The sequence below is a fragment of the Podarcis pityusensis genome (genome assembly GCF_964106645.2).
Source record: "Podarcis pityusensis genome assembly, chromosome: 1".
In the NCBI taxonomy this organism is placed as follows: Eukaryota; Metazoa; Chordata; class Lepidosauria; order Squamata; family Lacertidae; genus Podarcis; species Podarcis pityusensis.
The window spans coordinates 5,874,012-5,887,719 of record NC_138028.1 but is presented as its reverse complement, the minus strand read 5'-3'; the positions used below and the strand labels follow the sequence as shown (position 1 = coordinate 5,887,719).

Here is a 13,708-nt window from a genome sequence, read left to right as displayed (position 1 = left end):
GAACGGTTTCAGAATGAGACGGAACTTAATGTGGTTAAAAAAGTAAAATACCTAGGGGTAAACATAACAGTAAAAAATCTAAGTCTATTTAAGGACAATTATGAAAAATGCTGGACAGAAATTAAGAGAGACTTAGATAGTTGGTCAAAATTGAAACTTTCTTTGTTAGGCCGAATTGCTGCTATCAAGATGAATGTATTGCCAAGGATGTTGTTTTTATTTCAAACACTTCAGGTTTTGGACAAAACGGAGTGCTTCCAGAAGTGGCAGAGAGACATTTCTAAGTTTGTCTGGCAGGGCAAAAAGCCCAGAATTAAGTTTAAGATTTTAACCGATGCAAAACAAAGAGGGGGCTTTGCCCTGCCAGACTTAAAGTTGTATTATGAAGCCGCAGCGTTTTGCTGGCTAAAAGACTGGCTACTTCTTGAAGACACTGATGTGTTAGATTTGGAAGGGTTTAACAATGCCTTTGGATGGCATGCATATTTATGGTATGACAAGGTTAAAGCAAATAAGGCCTTTAAGAACCATATTGTCAGAAAATCATTGTTTAATGTCTGGACAAAATATAAAGACTTGCTGGAAAATAAAACACCAAGGTGGCTTTCACCTTTGGAAGCCAAGGCCCGAAAAAGACCCAATATGGAGGCTAAATGGCCAAAATATTGGGAAATACTAGAAAAGGATGGAGACAATTGGAAATTGCAGAGTTTGGAGAAAATGAAAGACAAAGTGCGAGATTGGTTACACTACGCTCAGATTAAAGAAGTTTTTAAAAATGATAAGAAACTAGGGTTCCAGGTGGAGAAATCGAAATTAGAAACAGAATTGCTAGAACCAAAGATTAAGGTACTTTCAAGGATGTATAACTTGCTGTTGAAATGGAATACACAAGACGAAACGGTTAAATCGGCTATGATAAGGTGGGCACAGGACATTGGGCACAATATCATGTTTGAGGACTGGGAGAGGTTGTGGAGTAATGGATTGAAATTTACTGCATGTAACGCTCTGAAAGAAAATGTAATGAAAATGATTTATAGATGGTATATGACCCCAGTCAAACTTGCTAAAATTTACCACCTGTCTGATAATAAGTGTTGGAAATGCAAAGAGTGCGAGGGAACGTTCTTCCACCTCTGGTGGACTTGCCCTAAAGTGAAGGCGTTCTGGGAAATGATTTATAATGAACTGAAAAAGGTATTTAAATATACCTTCACTAAGAAACCAGAGGCTTTCCTTTTGGGTATTGTCGGCCAAGGGGTGGCAAAGAAGGACCAGACATTTTTTATGTATGCAACAACAGCAGCAAGGATACTTCTCGCAAAACATTGGAAAACTCAAGATCTACCCACACTGGAAGAATGGCAGATACAACTGATAGACTACATGGAACTGGCTGAAATGACCGGCAGAATCCGTGACCTGGGAGAAGAGAGGATTGAGGAGGACTGGAAGAAATTTAAGAACTATTTACAAAAGTATTGTAATTTGAGTGAATGCTAAATAAGATGCTAGATCAAAATAACTGAGCACCACTAAATTTAGAAGTTTTTAAGAAAATAAGTAAGACTGTGAAATTTAGCTCCTTCTGAGAATTATAAGATTATGAAATATAGAAGGGATATAAGAATTTAAATAAGATGATAAATTGCTGACCAAATGTTACAACGATGAAAGTGGGAGCGGGAGATGTGAGGAAGTCCAAAGAAAATGTGAAAATATGTTAAGATCAATGTTATATTGCTTATTATGTTTATTTTTATTGTAAAACCTAATAAATTGCTTTAAAAAAAAAAAAAAACAGAATGGACATGTTTGATCTTCTTGCAGTCCATGGGACTCTCAAGAGTCTCCTCCAGCACCATAATTCAAAAGCATCCATTCTTCGGCGATCAGCCTTCTTGATGGTCCAGCTCTCACTTCCATAAGAATAGTTTTAGCAGGCTCCAAAAAGAATACAGTGCTTGGTATCAAGAGGCAGGGAGTTCCAAAGTGTAGGTTCTGCTACACTAAATGGTCAAGTTCTTACAAATGTGGAATGGGTGTTACGGGGCAGCGGTAGTATTGCCAATCCCACCAAAGCAGTCAAGCAGGCACAATGGGTAAGAGTTGAGCGTAAATCTTTTCAACAGAATTAAATGATAACACAGTGGACCCTCGGGTTAATGTTACCTTCGGTAACGTAACTTTCAGGTGTGAACGTGGCAAACCCGGAAGTGTATTCTTCCAGATTTCGCCACGCGCACATGCGCAGAATCGCTCTATGACGCCATGCACATGTGCAGAATCGCTCTATGACGCCATGCACATGTGCAGAAGCGGCACTTCTACTTGCCAATTTTTGGGGTACGTACGGACCCATGGAAGGAATTATATTCGTATGCAGAGGGTCCACTGTAATAATTTATAATAATAATTTATTATTCATACCCCGCCCATCCGGTTGGGCTTCCCCAGCCACTCTGGACAGCTCCCAACAGAATAAAACATCAAACATTAAAAACTTCCCTAAACAGGGCTGCCTTCAGATGTCTTGTAAAAGTCAGATAGTTGTTTATTTCCTTGACTTCTGATGGGAGGGCGTTCCACAGGGAGGGCGCCACCACCAAGAAGGCCCTCTGCCTGGTTCCCTGTAACCTCACTTCTTGCAGTGAGGGAACCTCCAAAAGGCCCTTGGTGCTGGACCTCAGTGTCCGGGCTGAATGATGGGGTGCAGACGCTCCTTCAGGTATACTGGACCGAGGCCATTTAGGGCTTTAAAGGTCAGCACTAACACTTTGAATTGTGCTCGGAAACGTCCTGAGAGCCAATGTAGGTCTTTCAGGACCAGTGTTATATGGTCTTGGCGGCTGCTCCCAGTCACCAGTCTAGCAGCCGCATTCAGGATTAGTTGCAGTTTCCGGGACACATTCAAAGGTAGCCCCACGTAGAGCGCATTGCAGTAGTCCAACCAGAGCATGCACCACTCTGGCCAGACGTCTGCGGGCAGGTAGGGTCTCAGCCTGCGTACCAGATGGAGCTGGTAGACAGCAGCCCTGCACACAGAAAACACTTGCTTGATTTTGGCTCAAAGTGTTCCAAGGCTAAGGAGCCAGCTCATGTGCTTGGCCACACCAAGAAGAAGAACCATGTGGAACTCATTAGACGATTTACCCATTCATCTGAAATCCTCCACATTTCAGATGTAGGACATGGCTAAACCTCGCTGAGTTTCTCATTCCCCCCTGTAACCCCAAGCCTAGCTAGAAGAGCATTTAACACAGACTTCCTCAACTTTGGCCCTCCAGATATTTTTTGGCCTACAACTCCCATGATCCCTAGCTAGCAGGACCAGTGGTCAGGGATGATGGGAACTGTAGTCTCAAAACATCTGGCGGGCCGAGGTTGAGGAAGCCTGATTGAATGGAATCTTAGAGCTGGAAGGGACCCCAAGGGTCATCCATCCCAACCCCCTGCAATGCAGGAATCTTTTGCCGCAGGTGGGACTCGAACCCACAACCCTCAGATGAAGAGCCTCATGTCGTATAGACTCAACTAGCCCTTTCTGTGCCTGTGCTGCAATGAGGTCCAGTGGTTTCCTGCATCGCTTTGGATTCCAGAATACCAGGAGGACTGCTAGAGGTGGGGGGGAAATCACCGTTTTATTATGATGGTTGTTTTTGTTAACCTTAGCTCCGCAAGCATTCAAAACAGTTTTGAATGCCAAGCGATGAGTCATGAGGCATCCACCACCCAGGCGCAGTTATGCACAAAAGCATTTCAAGAAAGGGTGTGAAATATGTATTGACGCCACAGTTTCACTCCCCACTGAGGAATGGGACACCCAGATCGCGACCCACGAGCTGAGAGGGAGTAATTCTGGTATCACCTGGAGGCATTCGGCTGACTTCAGTGGAATTTTTTTTCATAAACTGTTTCCGAAATCTCTTAAAATTCAAAAGAGGGCGACAGAGGCCTTCTCTTGAACCCGCCCTCCCCCGCTTTCAAAGAATCTGAGGGGACCTCAGTGGTCATCTAGCCCAACCCCCCACCACCACCAATACAGGAAATTCATTCTACATTCTAGAATATTCTAGAATGTATTTTAATTAATTGACTGTGCGATTTTTATGTACACTGTGCTATTTTTACCTGTTGTTAGCTGCTCTGAGCCCAGCTTTGGCCGGGGAGGGCAGGATACAAATAAAATTATTATTATTATTATTATTATTATTATTATTATTATTAAATCCATCGCTACACCATCCTTGATAGGTACTCAGCTTAAAATCTTCTAACCAAGGAGAGTCCATCACCTTCCATAGAAAGTAGCCTTTTTCCCACTGTTGATCAACTCATACCATGAGAAAGTTGTTCCTAGCCTAGTATGGCTAGTCTAAATACATTCTTTGCCACCCTGGGCTCCCATGGAAGGGCAGGTCAGAAATTTAATCAGTCTGAACCTTTCATCTCATCCACTGAATTTGCTCCACTGTGTACAAGGAGCAGCCTTTTACACCCGAAACTTGCAATGTTTTCCTAATATTTACCGGATCGCGGGTAGACCAGGGCTGCATCTACAATGATCTGCTAAATGTTTCTACAATGCTGAATAACAATTTTCCATTGGCAGTGGCTCGCTGCTCTACAGTGCTCTCTGGTGTAATAACGCATTTTTAACGTTATAAACAACGAGTGTTGGTCTGCCCCAGGTGGGAAGCAAGTAGTTCCACAGGCCAGGTGGTGGCAATTCACTATCAACTCCCTAGCAGGGGTCAGCAGACTTTTTCAGCAGGGGGCCGGTCCACCGTCCCTCAGACCTTGTGGGGGGGCCGGACTATATTTTTTGGGGGGGAATGAACAAATTCCTGTGCCCCACAAATAACCCAGAGATGCATTTTAAATAAAAGCACATATTCTACTCATGTAAAAACACGCTGATTCCTGGACCGTCCGCGGGTCAGATTTAGAAGGCAATTGGGCCGGATCCAGCCCCCGGGCCTTAGTTTGCCTACCCATGCCCTAGAGCAAGTCTGCGTCTCAAAGCTCAGGCTGCACTCTTGTGTACACTTACCTGGGAGAAAGCGCTATTGGGCATAGTAGGACTTACTTCTGAGTAAATATGCCTGGGATACGTGTGAGCTCCAAAAATGAGTTTCTTTTAGTCCCAATGAATATAATGACTCCAACTCCCATCATCCCTGAGCGCTGGCCATGCTAGCTGGGGCTGATGGGAGTTGTAGTGCAACAGCATCTAAAAGGGCCACAGTTTCCCCTCCCTTGGTGCAGCTGTTAGGAGTTTCAGTTTAGGATCTGGGTTCAAATTCCCACTCAGTCATGAATGGCCTTGAGCTGGTCACTGTCTCTCAGTCTAATCTGCCTCACAGGAGGCGGGGGGGGGGGGGGAGAATTGGGATATATAAGTGCAATGATTAAATATTGTTGAAAGCATACAGAAAATCAAGAGCTGGAATTCATATCAGCTGCTTTCTTCATTGCTAGGTGTGACCTGCTCAATAACGGCAGGGTCACCTCATGAGCAGGAAGGACCCAGATCTCAGTCACAGTCATGGGTATAATCTCTGATGTGACACACTTATCTCTTGCAAAAGCTGCTGTGAGTCACAAAGGAGCTGCCTTGAGTATCTCATCCCGTAGCAATTTATTCCAGCCCTTTTCAAGTCCTTGAAGCAGTTCGCATACATTATTCCAGTATTCCACGCAACAACCCGGGAACTGTGGAACTCGCTGCCTATTGATATCCAGGGCAGCTGTCTGCCAGCTCCATCTGGTACGCAGGCTGAGACCCTACCTGCCCACGGACTGTCTTGCTAGAGTGGTGCATGCTCTAGTTATCTCCTGCTTGGACTCCTGCAATGCGCTCTATGTGGGGCTACCTTTGAAGGTGACCCGGAAACTACAACTAATCCAGAATGCGGTAGCTAGACTGGTGACTGGGAGTGACCGCCAAGACCACATAACCCCGGTCTTGAAAGACCTACATTGGCTCCCAGTACGTTTCCGAGCACAATTCAAAGTGTTGGTGCTGACCTTCAAAGCCCTAAATGGCCTCAGTCCAGTATATCTGAAGGAGCGTCTCCACCCCCATCCTTCTGCCCAGACGCTGAGGTCCAGCTCCGAGGGCCTTCTGGCAGTTCCCTCACTGTGAGAAGCAAAGCTACAGGGAACCAGCCAGAGGGCCTTCTTGGTGGTGGCACCCACCCTGTGGAAAGCCCTCCCACCAGATGTCAAAGCGATAAACAACTACCTGACATTCAGAAGACATCTTAAGGCAGCCCTGTTCAGGAAAGTTCTTAATGTGTGACATTTTAGTGTATTTTGGTCTCTGTGGAAGCCGCCCAGAGTGGCTGGGGAAACCCAGCCAAATGGGCAGGGTATAAATAATAAATTATTATTATTAATTATTATTATTATTATTATTATTAGGAAGAAACCTTCACAGCACTTTTTGCAACACCTACTAGGAAGATTTCTGCATAGACAAGCCCATGCAGAAATCTTGCATGTTGATGTGTTTTTAGTTTATCGCTGATTTTAATTTAATTTTTTAATGTAGCTGCTTTTAACTGTTTTTATCCGCAGGCAGCTTAGCCAATGGTCAGGGATGATGAAAATTGTTGTCCCAACATCATCTAGACAAGAGAGCCAAGATTGGCAAAGGTTGCAATTGGGAGATTGTGCAAGGTGAGGCAGAAGTGTTGGCTTTTGCTATTTCTGCGTCCCAATAGCCCTCAAGGAACCAGAGGTCTGTTTTTCACCCAAGGCACCCCCCCCCCTTGTTGCATGCAAATCGTGGGTTCATGTTAACAAGAGACATGTTTCTGAGATCCCATTTTTGGAAATGAGATTTTAGAAGGCAAGCCGCAGGAATCCCTTGCCAGAGTTCCTTGGCTGCGCCCCACAAAACAGCTCTGGAAGTGGTTTAAAGTGCATTTGTGACTCCATGGGCCTCTCGTTGGGAAGGTTCTTCTAACAGCACGAAATAAGCAGCTCTGCTTGCAGCTTAATATTCTTGGTTGCGCTTTGAGCCAATGTTGCTTCTCTTGCCCTGTAAGCAAGAACCGATCATACCTACACTGTCCCCCAAAACACAGGAGGAATAAAAACACCCAGATCCTGAACACAGCTCTTATCTGTTTTGGGGGGACAGGAGGCGGGCGGGTGTGGAGGACTCCCTGGTCCTGAATGGGGTAACTGTGCCCCTGAAGGACCAGGTGCGCAGCCTGGGAGTCATTTTGGACTCACAGCTGTCCATGGAGGCCCAGGTCAATTCTGTGTCCAGGGCAGCTGTCTACCAGCTCTATCTGGTACGCAGGCTGAGACCCTACCTGCCCGCAGACTGTCTCGCCAGAGTGGTGCATGCTCTGGTTATCTCTCGCTTGGACTACTGCAATGCGCTCTATGTGGGGCTACCTTTGAAGGCGACCCGGAAACTACAACTAATCCAGAATGTGGCAGCTAGACTGGTGACTGGGAGCGGTCGCCAAGACCACATAACACCGGTCTTGAAAGATCTACATTGGCTCCAAGTACATTTCCAAGTGGGACGCGGGTGGCGCTGTGGGCTAAACCACAGAGCCTAGGGCTTGCCGATCAGGAGGTCGGCGGTTCAAATCCCCGTGACTGGGTGAGCTCCCCTTGTTCGGTCCCAGCTCCTGCCCACATAGCAGTTTGAAAGCACGTCAGGTGCAAGTAAATAGGTACTGCTCTGACAGGAAGGTAAACGGTGTTTCTGTGCGCTGCTCTGGTTCGCCAGAAGTGACTTAATCATGCTGGCCATATGACCCAAAAGCTGTCTGCGGACAAACGCCGGGTGCCTCGGCCTATAGAGCGAGATGAGCAAGCAACCAGAGTCGTCCGCGACTGGACCTAATGGTCAGGGGTACCTTTACCTTTATGTTTCCGAGCACAATTCAAAGTGTTGGTGCTGACCTTTAAAGCCCTAAACGGTCTCAGTCCAGTATACCTGAAGGAGCGTCTCCACCCCCATCATTCAGCGCTGAGGTCCAGCGCTGAGGGCCTTCCGGCGGTTCCCTCATTGCGAGAAGTGAGGTTACAAGGAACCAGGCAGAGGGCCTTCTCGGTGGTGGCACCCGCCCTGTGGAATGCCCTCCCATCAGATGTCAAAAAGATAAACAACTAGCAGACTTTTAGGAGACATCTAAAGGCAGCCCTATTTAGGGAAGCTTTTAATGTTTAACAGACTAATGTATTTTAATATTTTGTTGGAAGCCGCCCAGAGTGGCTGGGGAAACCCAGCCAGATGGACGGGGTACAAATAATGAATTATTATAATATTATTATTATCGATAAGTCTGTAGCCAAATGAAGCAGCAGAGTGCAATGTTCCACTTTAGGTCCAGGCAGGGAAGGTGGAGGCACAGAAATGGACTCCGTCAGAAGGTTCTGGTCTCTCCTTCCTTGGGGATTTTTAAGCAGAGGTTGGGTGGCCGTCTGTTTTCTACACTGCAGGGGGGTTGGCTGGGATAGATGTAAAGGCTATTCTACCTATCCTCCTGCTGCATGTGCAAATCCAGCCTAAGGATAGGAGTAACCATCTTGCAAGAAAATGAAGTGTTTCCCAAAATGCCACGGTTGCAGGTCTGTGCTTAAAGACAGTAGACCTTGCGCCCTCTCCTGGTTGAAGAAGGAAATGAGAGTTTAAATTGATACAGTGGTACCTTGGTTCTCAAACACCTTGGTACTCAAACAACTTGGAACCCAAACACTGCAAACCCGGAAGTAAGTGTTCCAGTTTGCTAACTTTTTTCAGAAGCTGAATATGCTCCGTTTTGAGTGCCATACTTCCATTTTGAGTGTTACACTGAGGTCTGTCTGTTTTTGCTATTTATTTTGCATTTTTGTTTTTGCAGCTTTTTTTGTTGTTGCTATGAGGAATTATGAAATATGGAGCAAGCCCTTGTGTCCGCGATGAAAGCGTTGCGTTGACTGGGTTTGATTCATTGACAATCATTTCTGATCGAATCCCACAAACCTCTGCACCTCTGCCATTTGCTTTCTCTACACCTGACAGGCACGTATAAGCATTCGAAAACACAGACTGGTTGCTTCCCCAGGCATCCTGGGTCATAAAGATAGAAGGTAGCTTTGATGTAGTTTGTTAATAACACTGGTCAACAACAAATTTGTTGTCTGCGTTTTTTCAGCTGATTTAGGACGAATCCGATGCGCTGAATCCAAAAATCACGTTGGTTTTGCTCAATCAGGTCAAGTTTTTGAGTTATGGCCACATGTCATTTTTTTACATTTTTGTTCACATGTACGCTTGTGTGGAGCATTTTAGAAGATGTTGGTGGGGGTAAAATGCCATGTCGAATAATTGTTTTGATTGGAAATGATTATTTTAATGACAAGAAGTCTTCAGGTTCAATAGTTCTGGGTGATTATGTCGAAAAGGGATCAGTTTGAAGTCATAAAACCTCAAAATCTTCCATAAATTGGTGCTGCAAAGCATAAAGTTGGGGGATCAAAACCCCTGGCTCACTCGAGTACACTGAAGGAGAACTATGAAGGGGTGAAGTATGTGCTGGAGAAAATTGGTTATGATCAGCATAAGTGGTTTATTTGTGTTGACCTGAAGATGGTGAACTTTTTGTTGGGACAACAGTCTAGCTTCACCAAGTACCCATGTTTTCTGTGCATGTGGGATAGTAGGGACCGTGCTCAGCATTATACGAAGAAGGACTGGCCTGTGCAGGAGGAATTGGTGCCTTGCAGAAAAAGGAACGTCATCAACAACCCTTTGGTGGACAGAGACAGAATACTCTTCCCACCGCTGCACATCAAGCTTGGCTTAATCAAGCAGTTCACCAAGGCTCTGGACAAGGATGGTGACTGCTTCACTTACTTGTGCCAGGCTTTTCCAGGATTGACCATGGAGAAGTTGAAAGCTGGCATCTTTGATGGTCCTCAGATCCGTCAGCTCATTAGAGATCCAGAGTTCGGAAACTCAATGAACGAAGTGGAACTGGAAGCGTGGAAGGCATTTGTTCTGGTAGTGAAGAACTTTCTTGGCAACAATAAGGCCAGAAACTACGCAGAACTTGTCAACAACATGCTGACTGCTTTCAGAAACCTGGGCTGCAACATGAGCGTCAAGATGTACTACCTATTTTCACATATGGACCGGTTTCCTGAGAACCTGGGTTCAATGAGTGATGAGCAGGGGGAGAGATTCCATCAGGACATGAAAGAGATGGAGACCAGGTATCAGGGTCACTGGGACGCAGTCATGATGGCTGACTACTGCTGGACTCTGAAGAGAGACCTCCCTGCCGCTGAGCATTCCAGGAGTTCCAAGAAACGGAAGTTCAAGCCCTGAAGTTTGAAAAATGGTGAAGCAACATGCAATTTACGTGTACTTACCTTTATCAATGCCCACCATTCAGTTTACAGTAATCAATGTTTCTATCAGGTATTCAATATATGTAGTTGGAAAAACATTTTTTTCTCTTAAAAACATATTTAGGATGATATGTGTTGACAAAAACCAGCTGATAATGCCACAAAAATGTAACTGATTTTGTCACAAGATCTGATTTTTTTCAAATCAACATAGCACAAAAACCTGACCTGATGGAGAGAAACGGATGCCATTTCCTGATTCAGCAGTGCAAAAATACCCTAAATCAGTTGTAGAAATCTAGACAACATTCAAAAAGTAAAAAATTGTTGCCCAGTGTAATTAGATAGATCTTAAGGGCCAGGAAGAGTGTTCACAAGGAGATGGTAAATACTGCCATCCTTCCTCTCCTGTTTATGACCTCCGGGGTTTTGCTGAATGCATTCCTCTAGTCTTGTTTTATTTACTCTCAGAATGTATGCATGCTCAAATTAGATCTTAACTTTAGTCTTAACTTTAACTTTGTCCCCACGTGGGGCTTTTTGAAATGCTCAGAGGAAATCTGATTGGTTCTTACGAACACTGTGTAAAAAGTTCTTTTGTGAATAAAACGACCTGGGCCAAGGGGTGGACAGGATTATTATTGGTACCTCCTCCCAGAGTCTTGCTGGTCAAGTCTTGTGTGTATTCTATTAATCAGAGTCCAATCCTTCCTTGCTTTTGGGATGCAACAGAGACAGACAGTCAGGTTGTGTGTTCACAGAAGTGACCAGAGATAAAGGACCACTTTAAAACTCTTGGGAGGCATAAATGCTTCTGAATACAGTCGCACCTCGGAAGACTAACAGAATCTGTTCCGGAAGTCCGTTTGACTTCCAAACCGTTCAGGAACCAAGGTAAGGCTCCCGATTGGCTGCAGTAAGCTCCTGCAGCCAATCGGAAGCAGTGACGGGCGTTTGGGTTCCAAAGAACGTTTGCAAACCGGAAGACTCACTTCCAGGTTTGCGGCATTTGGGAGCCAAAACGTTCGTCTTGCAAGGCGTTTGACTTCCAAGGCACGACTGTACCAGTCGCTGGCGGCTGTGAGAGCAGAATTCTGGACTGGATGGGCCACTAGCATGATCCTGCAGGCTCTTATGTTCTTAAGATAGGGTACTGGATTATTGTCATATAGTGAGGTGGGAGGAAGCTTTCATCACCTAAGACAAAAGCCTTTCTAGGCACTCTGAACACCGTCATCTTGAAAATACGTTTAATGTCCAATTGTATACAAAAAATGACAGCATTTTCAAAAAATATCAAATCCTGTATTTAAAGCCTCTTCACTACCATCATACAACAAATTTATCATCTAGAAAGAAAAATAATAATAATACAGCAGCAGGTGATATGGTCTATGCTTCAGAAGTGTGATTGCTTAATAATTCCATATTGTAAACAAATGCAGTTAAATATCCACCCCAGAAGCACAAGCCAAAAAAAAACCCCAACCCCAAATTTCTCAGCAGTTTTCCCCCCTCAAAAAACAAAACAAAACCCCAACTCACAAAGTACAGATTGATACAAATTCCATTGCATAACAAGCATCAATTGGGCTAGAAATTGCTCACACTCTGGACAGAATGATTAAAAAGTTTTACTACACAGCATCGAACAATTGCCTGGGATGGTGCAGTAGGGGCCATTATTTATGAGAAAGGGTAGTCTCATGACCAGGGGGGTGGGGTGGGTGGGAGCGGTCCAAGTAACATCAAGGGATAATAAGCAGAGATCGTGAATCCCCAGGAAGGATGCTTTGTCCATAACCAAGTCTGGTCCATTTTGGATTTTTATTTGTTATTTTTGGAAAAAGTTTCCTGGAAGAGCCAAGCACAAAGATGCAAAATGCATTTTAATTCACAGGACTTCCATCTCCCTTGCATATACTGCTGTGACTTTTTCCATATATACCCAGAAGAGAAACTTTGATATATATATATATATATATATTCCACATATGCACACTGGGAGGGAGCACAGAAACGCCATGGTGCACCTGCAGTGGCACAACCGGACACCCCCATCTGCCCCAGCTGCAACAAAACATCTCTCTCCTGTATCGGTCTCTGAAGGTGCACTTTTCCATCGTCTCCTGAGACGGACAGATGCCAATCAGCAATGCATGATCCCTTTTATCCAAATGGTGTCACCAGAGCATCCTTCTCCACAGCCTTCCAGATGTTTAGGCCTGCCAGCTCCCATCAAGGCCCACCCAGGAGTTGGCAGTTCAAAACATCTGACAGGCGCCTGGCTGTGGGAAGGATGAACCAGAGCAATGCATCTGTCGACCGACTCCTATTTAGTTGCTGCTGTGTTTGGGCGGCGTTTCTGAGGGAAGTGAAAAAAGGAAGAGAACGTGGAAATCCGGACACAGGATCTCAGCTTTCAGAAACTGCGGCAGATCTCCCAAGGGTGTGTTTGTCGCTGACTGGGGTTTCCACAACCTGCCTGGCCCTCTGCTCCTGCCGCTTCCTAGCACCCCAGAATTATGCCAAAGTAGTGAATGGTTACGGGTGGTGCCCTGGACAAACTTCCACACAGAATCCAGGCTCTCTCTCGGCATGGCATCTGGGCAGAGGTTTAATAAATCTGCAAAGCCCTGAATTCAGATTTCATCCTCTTAATTTGGAACAGATGAAGCAGCGGCCGGCCAGCCTTTCTGTCCAAGCTGTTTAGTCCAGTATCTGCAAACCTATACCCACTTACCTGGGAGTAAGTCCCATCAAGTTCAGTGGGGCCTACTTCTGAGTACACCTGCATGGTACAGTAGAGCCGCATCTTATGCGGGGTTTAGGTTCCAAAGCCAACACACAAGGTGAAAACAGTGTATAGCCAAAACCACCCCCTCGTCCTGGCTGAGAGATACCACCACTTGTTTGCACTGGCTGCTGGCCGGGGACAGGACACACACTTTGTGACTCCACTGCCTCCCCAACACTCTTGCATGTGCATGATCAATAGGAACAGAAGGGAGGCTGGACGAGACTTGAAGGCCCTTACAGTTTCAGGTGGGATCTTAGCACCTACTTTTGCAGGAGCTTCAGCCAAGCGGGTTACAGCTGAATTCACAGACGATGTGATGCGCTCTTAGCCAGGTCTACGGTCTCTCTCCTCATCCTCTCCAGGGGCACTACAAATCCTGCAGTCTCTGCAGAAGGACGGCCTCAGGGTGGAGGCACTGAACGCACCTTTGGAAAAGTCTGTTCTACGAGTTTGAGGTTCGGAACGACCACTGGTCTGCTCCAGCCTTGTGAAAAACTCCTTTACCGTTCGTTATTCCCAAGAGTTCTTTTTTTTTTTTTA

The 13,708-nt window shown here is 45.4% G+C and overlaps 1 long non-coding RNA gene across 1 annotated transcript; it reads left to right on the top strand.

Annotated features, from left to right (window-relative positions):
* The first annotated feature begins 8,553 nt into the window (after positions 1 to 8,553).
* Positions 8,554 to 13,698, top strand: LOC308470610. Its single transcript, XR_013982493.1, has 2 exons — positions 8,554 to 9,136; positions 10,713 to 13,698. It is a non-coding gene; the product is annotated as an uncharacterized lncRNA (long non-coding RNA).
* The last annotated feature ends 10 nt before the right edge of the window (positions 13,699 to 13,708 follow it).